This window comes from Myxocyprinus asiaticus, chromosome 6 (genome assembly GCF_019703515.2).
Source record: "Myxocyprinus asiaticus isolate MX2 ecotype Aquarium Trade chromosome 6, UBuf_Myxa_2, whole genome shotgun sequence".
Lineage (NCBI taxonomy): Eukaryota > Metazoa > Chordata > Actinopteri > Cypriniformes > Catostomidae > Myxocyprinus > Myxocyprinus asiaticus.
In genome coordinates this window covers 10,265,109-10,279,914 of record NC_059349.1, presented here as the reverse complement: position 1 = coordinate 10,279,914, position 14,806 = coordinate 10,265,109, and the positions used below count along the sequence as shown (strand labels likewise).

The 14,806-nt window shown below is 44.2% G+C and overlaps 1 long non-coding RNA gene across 1 annotated transcript in view; it reads right to left on the bottom strand.

Annotated features, from left to right (window-relative positions):
• Window positions 1–831: 831 nt before the first annotated feature.
• Window positions 832–14,806, bottom strand: part of LOC127441982 (uncharacterized) — a 181,240-nt gene continuing 167,265 nt past the window's right edge. The window contains exon 3 of the long non-coding RNA XR_007897417.1: window positions 832–1,379. This is a non-coding gene — a long non-coding RNA (uncharacterized LOC127441982). The remainder of the gene's footprint in view (window positions 1,380–14,806) is intronic.

Here is a 14,806-nt window from a genome sequence, read left to right as displayed (position 1 = left end):
ACGATACAAATAAATGTGAGTAAGCTCACACAGCATTCGCATGGGAGGACCCCCACTGTGATTCTAACGGGAGAGCCCTTGATGTATGTGTGTGGGAGGGCCTTCACAACAATATGAACGAGAGGGATTCCGGGCTTGCCGGGGTGGACCCTCACAGCATCCGAATGGCAGGACCCTCCTGTGTTTTGAACGGGACAGCCCTTGGATATACACTATATTGCCAAAAGTATTCGCTCACCCATCCAAATAATTGAATTCAGGTGTTCCAATCACTTCCATGGCCACAGGTGTATAAAATGAAGCACCTAGGCATGCAGACTGATTCTACAAACATTTGTGAAAGAATGGGCCGCTCTCAGGAACTCAGTGAATTCCAGCGTGGTACTGTGATAGGATGCCACCTGTGCAACAAGTCCAGTCGTGAAATTTCCTCGCTACTAAATATTCCACAGTCAACTGTCAGTGGTATTATAACAAAGTGGAAGCGATTGGGAATGACAGCAACTCAGCCACGAAGTGGTAGGCCACGTAAAATGACAGAGCGGGGTCAGCGGATGCTGAGGCGCATAGTGCGCAGAGGTCGCCAACTTTCTGCAGAGTCAGTCGCTACAGACCTCCAAAGTTCATGTGGCCTTCAGATTAGCTCAAGAACAGTGCATAGAGAGCTTCATGGAATGGGTTTCCATGGCCGAGCAGCTGCATCCAAGCCATACATCACCAAGTGCAAAGCAAAGCGTCGGATGCAGTGGTGTAAAGCATGCCACCACTGGACTCTAGAGCAGTGGAGACACATTCTCTGGAGTGATGAATCACGCTTCTCCATCTGGCAATCTGATGGACGAGTCTGGGTTTGGCGGTTGCCAGGAGAACGGTACTTGTCTGACTGCATTGTGCCAACTGTGAAGTTTGGTGGAGGGGGGATTATGGTGTGGGGTTGTTTTTCAGGAGCTGGGCTTGGCCCCTTAGTTCCAGTGAAAGGAACTCTGAATGCTTCAGCATACCAAGAGATTTTGGACAATTCCATGCTCCCAAATTTGTGGGAACAGTTTGGGGATGGCCCCTTCCTGTTCCAACATGACTGCGCACCAGTGCACAAAGCAAGGTCCATAAAGACATGGATGAGCGAGTTTGGTGTGGAAGAACTTGACTGGCCTGCACAGAGTCCTGACCTCAACCCGATAGAGCACCTTTGGGATGAATTAGAGCGAAGACTGTGAGCCAGGCTTTCTCGTCCAACATCAGTGTCTGACCTCACAAATGCGCTTCTGGAAGAATGGTCAAAAATTCCCATAAACACACTCCTAAACCTTGTGGAAAGCCTTCCCAGAAGAGTTGAAGCTGTTATAGCTGCAAAGGGTGGGCCGACGTCATATTAAACCCTATGGATTAAGAATGGGATGTCACTTAAGTTCATATGCGTCTAAAGGCAGATGAGCGAATACTTTTGGCAATATAGTGTATTTATGTGGGAGGGCCCTCTCAGCGGTACGGAAGGGAGGGCTTCTGGGCCAGCTGGGCTGGACCCTCACAGCATCCGAACGGTATGTAACTATTGAATGCGTCAGATGACCACCGGCCTAGTGAGTGGATTTGGTGCTCAGGCAGGCCTTTAAGCTGTTGTGGTTGTGGCGCCAATACGGAAGGAATGGCTCGAGTATTCTGAGATGCCGGATTTAAGTGGGATCCTCTGTAATGGAGATAGTGTACTAGCGATTGGAAGGGCTGGACGGGATTTGGCAGATTGAAAATGAAAATAAATGCCTTTGTTAGAGGAAAGTCAGGGTACATGCTTGCATGTGCATTTGTGATATGAATAGGCTGAATCCTCAGGCGCGGGACCATACAGCATTCAGTGGGAGAGCATGCAATTTGTGTTAGAATATTTTACTGTATTTTAGTATACAATATTTTAATATTATACTGAGCTTGCTCTGAGCTGCGAGTGGCTGAATCCATAGGTGTGGGCCCACATGGCATTCAACGGTAGGACACTAGATTCTTGTGGAAGAGATATATGATGCATTTAAGGAAACTCCCTATGTGAAAAGGGCTGAATCCTCATGCACGGGATCACACGGCGTTAACAGGAAGAGCCTGAGTTTTCATGTAAACAGATCACGCTGCATATAAGCAAGAACTCGCAATACGAATGGGTTGGGTCGTCAAGCGCAGCATTCGACATGAGGGTGTATAATAGGCGATATTTGACTGAAATTGATTGTTGCGGAGATGCCGGCTTGTGGCGGACTGTTTAGGGAAGACCTAAAGCAGCCCAACTGTCAATCACTAGGTGGTGATGGTTAGTTTAGTATGAGTGGCATAGTATGGGTTACGGAGCCATCATTGCTAAGACACATGGTCTGAAAGATGTGCCAAGGTTGTGGCACGTGAACAGTTGCGGTGCATGAACAGCGTATTTGCACTGTTTGCAGTGCAGTAGGAGGTTTGGTCGCACAGCCCGAAAGATGCCGCAGTTGCAGCGCTTGGACAGTGTGTGTGCTGTTTGCAGTGTAGTGGAGCTCTGTTTTTCTTGAGGAGGGATTTGGGACAACGTTCGCTTGTGGAGGCAGCCTCGTTCAGGGAACGGTTCCGGAGTAGGAGAGATTAAAATGGTAGAAGGGAGGGTGATAAAGTGAAGATGGGAATGGGTCTGGAACGGGGTTCTCCAGTGGAGGTAGCCTCATGTGAGAATCCGCTCTAGAGGCCCATGGATAGGAATGGGTGAGGGATGGTTGTTGGCAGAGAGAATATGTTGCATGGAAAAACGAAGGCATCTGGAACATACAGTATGTGAGGCAATGTCAGGCTACGTGCTTGCGTGAGTATTTGTGATATGAACGGGCTGAATCCTCAGGTGCGGGACCACACAGCGTTCAATGGGAGAGCATACAATTAGTGTGAGAATGTTTATGCTGAATTTTACGAAGCTGCGAGCAGCTGGATCCGCAGGCATGGGCCTGCACAGCATTTGATGGTAGGATGAACGGGATGAATACTTGATTTCGGACTCACGCAGAGTATAACAGGAAGAGCCCATGTTTTCATGTGAAAAGTTTATGCTGCAAATGAGCAAGAACTCACTCTGCGGTACGAATGGGTTGAGCACAGCATTTGACGTGAGGGCATATGGTAGGCTATGTTCAAATGAAATTGATTGATGCAGAGATGCAGGCTTATGGTGAACTGTTTAGGGAAGACCTGAAACAGCCTGATTGTTGTCATTTGCTTGGTGGGTGATGGTTCATTTGGTATGAGTGGCATAATATGGGTTACGGAGCCATGGAGGCTGAGACGCATGGTGTGAAAGATGTGCTGTGGTTGTGGCACATGAATGATGGTGGCGCTTGGACGGTGCGGTGTTTGCCGTGTAGTGGGAGTTTGTCGTATTGCCCTAAAGATGCCACAGTTATGGTGCTTGGACGGCGCATTGCATTGTTTGCAGTGTAGTGGGCGGTTTAGTCGCACAGCCCGAAAGACGCCGCAGTTGTGGCACCTGGACAGCACATTAGTGCTGCTTTGCTTGTGGAAACATGCTTGCGTGTGAATATGAACAATGTCATTTAAAGTTGGTTTGTCATGAAATTAGAAGGCACCTGAAACTGAGTGCCCAGATGAATACCGTAGTCTGATGTTTATTAACTTAAGAGTATGGTTTGGAGCTTTGTAGATTGTTTTCCAACGTAATGCGAGTCATTTCATAACTCTGTATTATTGGCACAGGTGATTCATCTTGTTTTACGAGGACATATGAAATCGTAGGAGTTTGTGCCTAAGAGTTGGATTTAATAGGTACTATAAGAGCACCTTTTGCAGTAGTGTGGTGAATAAAACAAATTGTTTATATTGATGACTTTTAATAAATTCTATGGAAAAACTGAAATATTGGAGTATAAAGTAAGGTGCCAAGTTGAATGGTTCGGTATTTATTTAAACCGGTTACTTTAAACTTGGGTGGAGTGTAAAATTATGACAGATTGTTGAACACTTTTAAAATCATGCAGCAATTATGTTGTATGGTCAAGCTTGTAAATAAAAGTTTGTAATCCAATGATTTGGGCAAAAGTAGAGAAGACTGTCTGTAAAATAAAATAATAGATTGATTTTACCTGCATGAAGCGTTTGTCCTGACTGGAGGAGGGAAAGTGATGTTATAGTGTAGAGATGAGTGGAAGTTTGTAGCCGCGCTAGCATCGTGTTATCGGGGCTGCGCGGCGAGGCGAGCTTGAATGCTAAGAGGAGGCGAGGTGAGTTTGCAGAATGATTATGAATACGTTTTACGCGGTGCGTGAGCTGCCTCTTGCGGAGCCAAATTCGGCTTGTGTCTGTTCGGACAGAGGTTGTGTATAACTGCAGTGTGCTGTGTAATGGTAAGAGAGAGTGCTGCGCAGCAGCGAACTCGCGTTAAAATGTCTGTGTTGGTTTGAAAAGAAGTTGTAATTAGAGTATCGGTCAATTGGAAGGAGTTCGCAGTTGCATGATTGCCCCTATGTTCCAGATGGAATAAACTGCACTCTGAAGGGCACTTTGAAGGGAAGAACAATCATGATATTCAAGTTAGAAGTTGACAAACAGAATCGCTGAATGGATCACGCCCTAAACGAGCTGCGCAGCGAGGTAATGAGGCTGACAGGAATCACTTGTGCGGGAGAACCAGATTGAAACGCTGGAGAGTGTTGGAATGATGATTGAATTAAATAGTTAATCTTTTGTTTCCCTCACGTTCAAATTAAGCTGTAATAGAATTTGAGAGGCATGAGCCAGAGCAGTGCCCATTCACGGAGGCAGGCTTACACAATGAACCACTCCGGGTGGAAATTTAGATAGGAGAACATATGAGCGGTCGTAGAGAGGTGTTTGACATGTATACAGAGCCGAAGCAGCCAGTTTGCGGAAGCAGCTGCACGCAGTCGGCCGCTCCGGGTGGGAAATTTAGATAAGAGAACATATGAGCAGTCGTAGAGAGCTGTTTCACATGTGTACAGCGTCGAAGCAGCCAGTTGTGGAAGCAGCTTCATGTAATGATCTGCTCTGGCAAATAGAGATTTGGAGGAAAGGCAGAGTAAAAGTAGCACTTAAAGTGGTAGCAGTTGATGCTGTGCAACGAATGAGCTGCTGTGGCAGCTTCTGTTGAGACGAGATGATTTAGACAGAAGAGCTGTTCTGATGAAGGCGAATGCTTTGCAGCGCAGTGGCAATCCGATGATCCGAGTCACTTGCATGGGTCTGTTTGTGGACAATGGGCAGGGCAGAATGCCGGAAACCCTCAATGCTACATAGAGGTAAGCAGCTGTTTATATACTCTTACTCTGGCTGTGTGATTGGTCATATTAAATGACCTTGCTCCTCCCGAACACCATAATGTGGAAAAACTAACAAACATGGAAGTTGTTTGTAACCTTGTCATGGTGCCAAAATTGATTAACTAATACAGAATTCAATAAAAAATATAATTAGGGCTTTGGTAAGACAGGGTTTCAGAGGTTTGCATGTAACGTGAATGTATCCAATGAGCATCACATCATAATAAGGGGATCTCACATAGCCTGTGTTGTTTCTTTGGCTGGAAACTGAACAGATGCACAAAGAACAGGATTAAAATGACGGACATCAGTACTGAACTACTCATAGACCTTTCTAAACAGAATGAAAGGAATCTCTCACTGCGCACTCACTCTAACCTCCTTTGATAAACATATTTTATTTATTTATTTATGCCTGTTTATTTAAGTTTAAAATGCTGGGTCACTTTACTCACATATGTCTAAAGAAATCTATTTAATAAGATAATCTTTGCTATAATAGTTATGACTTTCAAATAAGGCCAATAAAACATTATACTGTATTATGTAAATTTAGATTTATCTGTAGACTTAATTTAGACCTATCACGTTGCGTGCACAGACAGTGGAGACTGCCAGTTTATTTCAATGTGATTTTTTCACACTTTTTTATCCTCTAAAACAGTGTACAATGGCTTTCCAATGATCAAAATATATTAATATAATTTATTCCATGTCCCTTTGTCTCTGATAAACTGTGAAAGATGTGAGAAAGATACATTTAAGTTGCACTCAATGGACTTAAGAGTGGTTCAAAGCTCTCGTTAATTTACAAATGTTTTTACTTAGATAATGATGCTTTTGGGAAATGCACCATAGAGATTAAGTACTACTTAAGTGCTACTAACGTTCTTCTTAGTGCTTCAGGAAACTCAGCCAACACCTTTGAAAAGCAGGAGGTCTGAAAAGTGTCTAATAATAATGTTTATCACAATATCTCTTATTTTAACTTATTGTATTTATTTCAATGGCCATTTCATTTTTCTTTGTGTAACAGAGTCAGAAAGGTGATTCCAATTGCTTTAATTAATTTTGTGTATGACCCTTTAATTATATGTAAGCTGCACTCTCCACCCATTGGCTGGTGCTGTGTAGCGAACTGGTTCTGGTTGGGTCATTAAGATTCGCACCAGCTGAGAGAGTGGTTGTGGTGGGTGACATTCTATAAATTGTATCTTATTTTTGGGGGGTTAACATCAACATATACAATATATGGCCAAATATTTGTGGACACCCCCTTCTAATTAACGGATTTGGTTACTCCATTAAATCCAGTAAAGAAAAATCTTAATGTTTCTTTATGTAATGGCTTGGGCTTTGTGTGCTTCCAAATTTGTGGCAACTGTGTGGGGATAGCCCTTTTCTGTTCCAGAATGACAATGCCCCTGTGAACAAAGTGAGGTCCATAAAGAAATGGTTTACTGTGTCTGGCGTGGAAGAAATTGACTGGCCCGCACGAAGCCCAGACCTGAACCCCACTGATCACTTTTGGGGTGAACTGGAACAGCAACTGTAAGTCAGGCCCCATCGATCAACATCAGTTTCTGACCTCACGTAATTATTGTATACCTGTCCTATATTGTTCATAGCTAAAGACTAAGATTTGCACCAGCCGAGAGAGTGGTTGTGGTGGAACATGCGTGAGCATGATTATTGGGACTGACCACCGCTTTTCGATGTGTTTAAACAGAATAAAATCCGCCAAAGGCGTGAGATGGTGTCAGTCGAGTGCTTTATTCAACACAACGCAGAGACAACCCCATTAAAATTGCATCAATATGACAAATTATGGTACATTTATAATAATAATAATCTTAATAATTGTTAAAAAACAAATAATTATTGTTATTGTACATGTAATTATGCAACTCTAAGTATTAGGTAAATGAGCGAATATTGACTCATAAAGGCTAAGGAAAGGGGCGCACTTCATTACATTCACAATGAAATTAGGCACAGAATTAGAGGTCCACCCTGTTTCAACAAGGTCCTCTCATTTGGAGATTTCTGGCCTCGCCCCTGGTCCAGATATTTACACAGAAGTTGGCCTAATGCTTTTGTTCCTTCCCTGTCAAACACACTCTCTCAGTATAAACACTATGCCCTTCATTGGTTCAGGCTGATAAAATACTGTTATGTTAATCACAGATATACTTGTTATCTTTTGTTGTTGTTGTTGTTATCTTCAGTATTTTACTGTTTTCTTTTCTCACAAAGCAATTATATATTTTTCAGTCTGTGACTTTTGAGGAATCATCCAATACTGGAATGAAATGAAACAACAACTGATTTCTTGCATAACCCCCTGAATTTGCTAATTACACTGATTAAAATGTCTTGAAAATAGGATTAATTAGATTCAGTACTTTTTTATATTTTATTATATTTATATTTGTTGTAATAATTGTCCCCTGGAATTGCTAGTTTCCCCTGGCATTTTTCACATTTATATTTTAACCATGTATTTGTCACCTATTTATGTCAAATAGGTTGGACCAATCAAACCAGGCAGGTGTTACCCTAGAGCAGGTCTCCAGGCACGTCGTGGATATGACAGACGCATCCAAAACGGGCTGGGGCGCTGTTTGCAACAGGCACGCAGCCGCTGGCTTATTTACGGGGCCACGGCTGCATTGGCACATCAACTGCCTCGAGATTCTGGAAATTCTGCTCGCCCTGCGGAGGTTCCGGCCATTGATCCAGGGCAAGCACGTGTTAGTTCGGACAGACAACACGGCAACGGTAGCATATGTCAACCATCAAGGCGGTCTGCGCTCCCGTTGTATGTCACAACTCGCCCGCCGTCTCCTCCTCTGGAGTCAGCAGCACCTCAAGTCACTGCGAGCCACTCATATACCGGGCGACCTCAACACTGCAGCGGACGCACTGTCACGGCAGGTTACCCTCAAGGGAGAGTGGAGACTGCATCATCAGGTGGCCCAGCTGATCTGGAGTCGATTCGGACAGGCACAGGTAGACCTGTTTGCCTCCCAAGAATCCTCCCACTGCCCGCTCTGGTATGCCCTGACCGAGGCGCCTCTCGGTATAGATGCGCTGGCACACAGCTGGCCCCCTGGACTTCGCAAATATGCATTTCCCCCACTTGCACAGATCCTGTGCAAGGTCAGGTAGGATAAGGAGCAGGTTGTCCTGATAGCACCCTACTGGCCCACCCAGACGTGGTTCTTGGACCTCACGCTCCTCGCGACAGCCTCCCCCCCAGCAAATTCCCCTGAGGAAGGACCTTCTTTCTCAGGGATGGGGTACCATCTGGCACCCGTGACCAGACCTCTGGAATCTCCATGTCTGGCCCCTGGACGGGACGCAGAAGACCTAAGCGGTCTACCACCCATGGTGGTAGATACGATCACTCAGGCTAGGGCCCCCTCTATGAGGCGCCTGTATGCCTTTAAGTGGCGTCTGTTCGCTAAGTGTGTTCTTCCCGATGCGAAGACCCCAAGAGATGCGCAGTCGGTTCGGTGCTTTCCTTCCTGCAGGAGAGGTTGGAAGGGCAGCTGTCCCCTTCCACCTTGAAGGTGTATGTAGCCGCTATAGTGGCACACCATGACAGAGTGGACGGTAAGCCCTTAGGGAAGCACGACCTGATCATCAGGTTCCTGAGAGGAGCTAGGAGGTTGAATCCCTTCAGACCACGCCTCGTTCCCTCATGGGACCTCTATGTAGTTCTTCAGGGTCTACAGTCAGCTGAGCTTAAGGCACTCTCCTTGAAGTCTGCCCTCCTGACTGCGCTCACTTTCATCAAAAGGGTAGGAGACCTGCAAGCATTCTCTGTCAGCGAAACGTGCCTGAAGTTTGGTCCGGGCAACTCTCACGTGATCCTGAGACCTCAACTGGGCTATGTGCCCAAGGTTCCCACGATCCCTTTTAGGGACCAGGTGGTGAACCTGCAAGCCCTGCCCCAGGAGGAGGCAGACCTAGCCCTGACATTGCTGTGTCCAGTGCGTGCTTTATGCATCTATTTGGATCGCACGCAGAGTTTTAGAGTCTCTGAGCAGCTCTTTGTCTGCTTTGGTGGACAGCGGAAAGGAAGCGCTGTCTCCAAGCAGAGGATCACCCACTGGCTCATTGAGGCCATAACTATGGCATATCACGCCCAGGACGTGCCGCCCCTGGTAGGGCTATGGGCCCATTCTACCAGGGGTGCCTCTCTAACAGACATTTGCAGAGCAGCGGGCTGGGCAACTCCCAACACCTTTGCGAGGTTCTACAATCTCCGGGTGGAACCGGTTTCGTCCTGTGTAGTGGCATGCACAAGCAGGTAAGTAAGGGACAGCCAGCCGGGTGTATCACTTGCACATAATGCCTTTCACCTCCCCTGAGCTGAAGACGTGCGCTGTTAACTCCCAGTAGTGTTCACAAACTGTGTTCCCTGGTTGATTTACTCCGAGCCCTGTGGCAGACGAGTTTGCAGAGAGATTCGCTGCCGGCTCAGTACACGTGCTAACTAAGCCCTGTACTGGGGTAGGTGCTCCGCATGTGGTGGTTCCCCGTAGGTAACCCCATGCAACGTATATCTTCCGCTAATTTGTTTCCCTGTTGGCAAACTGCATCCTCCTTGGGCAGAGGCCCCTCTGCCCCAGTCACCATGCTTGTAGTAACTCCTCCCCCATAGGGCAGGACCTACCTTGGGACTCTCCCACATGGCATACTTCCAACATAGCTCGGCAAGACCATGTGATGTATTTCCACTTAAATACCCCCCCCCCCCCCGGGTGGGGTGTGGTCTCCGTGGTGTCTTCCCCTTCGGAGGGACACCCCCCCCCCGACTAGACCTGGTGGGCCCAGTCAGTTAATCCCCCTTTTTTTAGGGAGTGGAAAAAAAAGGGGATAAGAGGCCTAGGGCTAGCCCGTCCCTATCTTTTGGGTAGTCGACTTGTCCCCAAAGGGCCATTCGACACTCATAACTGTGTTGGGGGAGGTTACATGTCGGCCTGGTGTGCTGGCTATGAGGCACACAGTGGTCTGCCCATCACACACCGCCAGTTCACGTAACACAGTTAAGCCAGTTGTGGCATTTTTGTATAGGGACCCCTAGTGTCACTACATCGACACAACGTCGAGTGAGTGACAGATAGGGAACGTCCTGGTTACTTGCGTAACCTCTGTTCCTTGATGGAGGGAATGAGATGTTGTGTCCCTCCTGCCACAATGCTGAACTACCCGCTGAAATGGCCGGGACCTTGTCTCGGCTCCTCAGCATAAAACCTGAATGAGTGGTTGCATACCAGCTCCTTTTATACCCGTAAGTCCGGGGGAGTAGTATGCAAATACCACTCGCCAATTTTCATTGGCCTTTTATCAAAGACCAGAGGTGTCTCGGGCTCCCAAGAGTGACCCCTAGTGTCACTACATCGATACAACGTCTCGTTCTCTCCATCAGGGAACGGAGATTACGCAAGTAACCAGGACGTTTTATCGTATTGTTTTCTTTAAATTTTTATGTAAAATGTGATTTCTGCAGCCTGGTCAGATCCAGAGACATTGTAATAATAACAGTGTTTCACTTTTATCTCATACCTTTCTCCATCATACAAAGATGGAGTGCAAAAGCCCCTCTGGATTCCATTATAAGACAACGTTTCTCCATAATTTAATAATAAATGAGACTTCCACTATGTTAATGTGTATGAGTATTGAAATCAGTCACCTGTGGTGGTACTCTCACAAAGGTTCTTGCAATTTAAGTTCTGATCAGTCGTTAGAGGATTTCATGTCCATGGGGTTTATTTTTTATAAAACTAACAGATTTCCTTTTTTTCCCACATAATTTTTTTTTTTTTCAAAAATTACTACTGTCCCACACCAAACATTTTAAGTTTGCATAATAAAATTACATAATTTCCACCACATAAAACAGTGTGCTTGTAAACCAAGTTGAAAAAAGTGTCAGATGATCATGCTTGAGATTAAATATGACAAGTGAAGTTTGAAGAAAGCAAAGAAAAATCAAGGTTCTTACTTGCAATCAGAGTATTTTTACTTGGCATAATTTCCAATCAAGCTGTAATTTTGCCAAATTAAGCAAAAAGTGTGAAAATGTTATTTAATTGTGTGTATTTAGGATAAATTCACCGATGAGCCAAAACATTATGACCACTCACAGGTGAAGTGAATAATGTTGATCATCTCCTAACAAGGCCACATGTCAAGATCTGGGTAGATTAGAAGGTAAGTGAACAATCAGTTCTCGTAGTCAACATGGCAGGAGTAAAGACCTGAGCGACTTTGACAAGGGCCAAATTGTCATGGCCAGACAACTGGGTCAGAGCATCTCTGAAACGGCAAGGTTTGTGGGGTGCTCCCAGTCAGCAGTGATGAGTACCTACCAACAGTGGTCTGAGGAGGGACAATCCACAAACCGGCGACAGGGTGTTGGGCGCCCAAGGCTCATCTATGCGCGAGGGCAACAAAGGCTATCTCGTCTGGTCTGAACCGATAGAAGGTCTTCTCAGAAAGTCAAAGAAAATTTTTATGATGGTTACAGGAGGAATGTGTCACAACACACAGTGCATCACACTCTGCTGTGTATGGGGCTGCATAGCCGCAGACCGGTCAGAGTACCCATGATGGCCCCTGTCCACCGTCGAAAGTGCCTACAATGGTCACGTGAGCGTCGGAACTGGACCTTGAAGCAATGGAAGAAGGTGGCCTTGTCCGATGAGTGCCCTTTTCATTTACATCACGTGGATGGCCCGTGTATGTGTTCGTCATTTACCTGGGGAAGTGATGGCACAAGGATGCACTGTGGGAAGATGACAAGCTTATGGAGGGAGTGTGATGCTCTTGGCAATGTTCTGCTGGGAAACCCTGGGTCCGGCCATTCATGTGGACATCAGTTTGACATATGTCACCTACCTAAACATCGTTGCAGACTAGGTACACCCCTTCATAGCAATGGTATTCCCTGATGGCAGTGGCCTCTTTCAGCAGGATAATGCGCCCTGCCACACTGCACACAATGTTCGGGAATGGTTTGAGGAACATGGTAAAGAGTTCAAGGTGTTGCCACCTTGCAACTTACAGGACTTGAAGGATCTGCTACTAATGTCTTAGTGCCAGATACCACAGGCCACCTTCATGGGTCTTGTAGAGTCCATGCTTCAGCAGATTGGTGCTGTTTTGGCGGCATGCAGAGGATCAACAGTATACTAGGCAGGTGGTCATAATGTTTTGGCTCATCAGTGTATGTTACCTCAAATCAGCCTTAGTGAGACAAAGGAAGAGGCCATTTTATTTAAAAAACTTAAAAAAAAAAAATTAAATACTTCAATCACCGTCATTTCCACCACGGACTTCTATTAAACACAATACAGAATTTGAGATGTGCTGGAAGTTACACTGTGGTGGGAATTTTCATGACTTTAAAAACAATTACATAAATCTCCCATGATGCATGTACATACATTGTTGGGCACCATTAGTGGACAAATTAAATAAAGTAGTGAGAGGGTATTTTTACTTTCTAGATATTCAGAAGTTTGACAATACATGATGTTGAAGAAACACTCATATTTATTAAAGAATTAGCATTTTATATGCAGTCAGTACGATATGTATGTTTAGGATTCTGTCAATATGTTATGCACAAATACCTATGAATGCTTATTAGATCATACTCTGCTATCCATCTTAACTGTACACGCACTTGCAGCCAAGCAATGCACACCCACAGAGCAGGAGAAACCAAAACGCCTGATCCGTAAGCACTAATGCCCTAGTCTGAGTTGGCATGTTGTTTTGCAAGCACTGTGGCTGTGGAGTAAGGAATGGAGAGCTGTAGTATGGCCCCATGCTGGGCTCTTATGGGCTTAGAGCTACTGGTGGCACCTGTCTCCTCTTCAGCGCCAGCTGGGAGAGCACTCTATTCACCCTGATCTCCAGGATAATTACATCCAAAGCAGGCAGGATTTAGACAGGGTCTTCCACCAGGCGCCAACATGCCCACCATGCCCTGCCGGCTACCACTTTCACCCTCGGCATGTGCTTATATCAGCACAACGGCTCTTATGAAGTCTGCTGCACTAATTTTAAGTCTTTTCACTTAAAATAAATAGTTCACCTGGAAATGAAAACTCAGTCAGTATTTACACCCTCTCATTGCGGCAATTACAGGGGGTTCAGAGACCACCTGAAAATTTAATTTAGAAATTCTTGGGGGGTATCTTTAAAAATTATGTTTATTTTTTACTAATGTTGTCATTGTATAGAATACACAAAATACAGTATCATTTATTTACCAAAGTTTCAACTATCGAGGCCAACATATACTTTGAGAAAGGCTGATAGCTGAAACATTGGTAAATAAATTAGGCTGTATTTTGAGTTGTGCAGTTATAAAAAAAAAATCTATAAATTGTTGCCATTACTTGCACCTCTGAATTTAAGGTGTGCGTTTACTGAAGTATCTTCTTTTGTATACAATAAGCACACATTATATATATATATATATATATATATATATATATATATATATATATATATATATATATATAAAATAAAAAAATCGTAGTATGAAGGTGTGTAAATAATAACTACATTCTTATTTTGGGTAAGCCATTAATTTCATTTTACATCAATTATCTTTTCATCTGTATATAGGTTCAGGTTTGAGTAAGGCAGAATACAAATGAAGGTGTAAACCCAGTTTATACTAAAGTGATTAGGATTGATTAGGAGCACATACCCAACCGTGACAACATGGAGCTCGGGCAGCAGTCCTGACAATGTAATGGTGATGTCATCATTTAGTGCTGGGTTACAGCAAAAGGTCATTTCCCCCATTAGGATTTATATTATACAATAAATGAATTAATGTTACACCAGCATTACACCAATCAAGGAATGCACATTAAATCAATAATGTTTGTATGGAAATTAAATTTTTTACTAGATGGATAGTTGAGTAGAAATAAAAGTAATGCTAATATCTTTTTTCTTTTTTTCTTTTAACTGTCATTCAGATAAAATATTCAGTATACCAACATTGTAAAAACTTTCAATCCACAAAAATGGAAAACACTGCCTAAAGTGGTTCAAAGGGTACAACCTTATATGATAAGTTGATTGTTATTTTTTGACCACTTTAAATGTAATTAATTATGAAAAAATGAAACTGAAACCCTGAAAACTCATAAAATCAAGTAGAAAATATAGCTGCAAGCCGAAATTGCAGGGCCCAGCACACCAATGTCATGTGAGGAAGTATCACTGGACATCACTGATTATGACTAAAGCAGCATTAAAATCTAATTAAAATTAAGAATTGCTAATATTACAATACAAATAATTAGAACTTTTGAACAATAGGTGGTGCTGTCACCAATGTATGGGATGCTGTCAAGGTGTGGTCACAATAACAAAGTTTTATGTCAATATAGCTCAGCGTTGCTAAGATATAGCCTCAGATCCTGATTGATGTGTTGCCATGAAATTTGTTAATGTGTTAC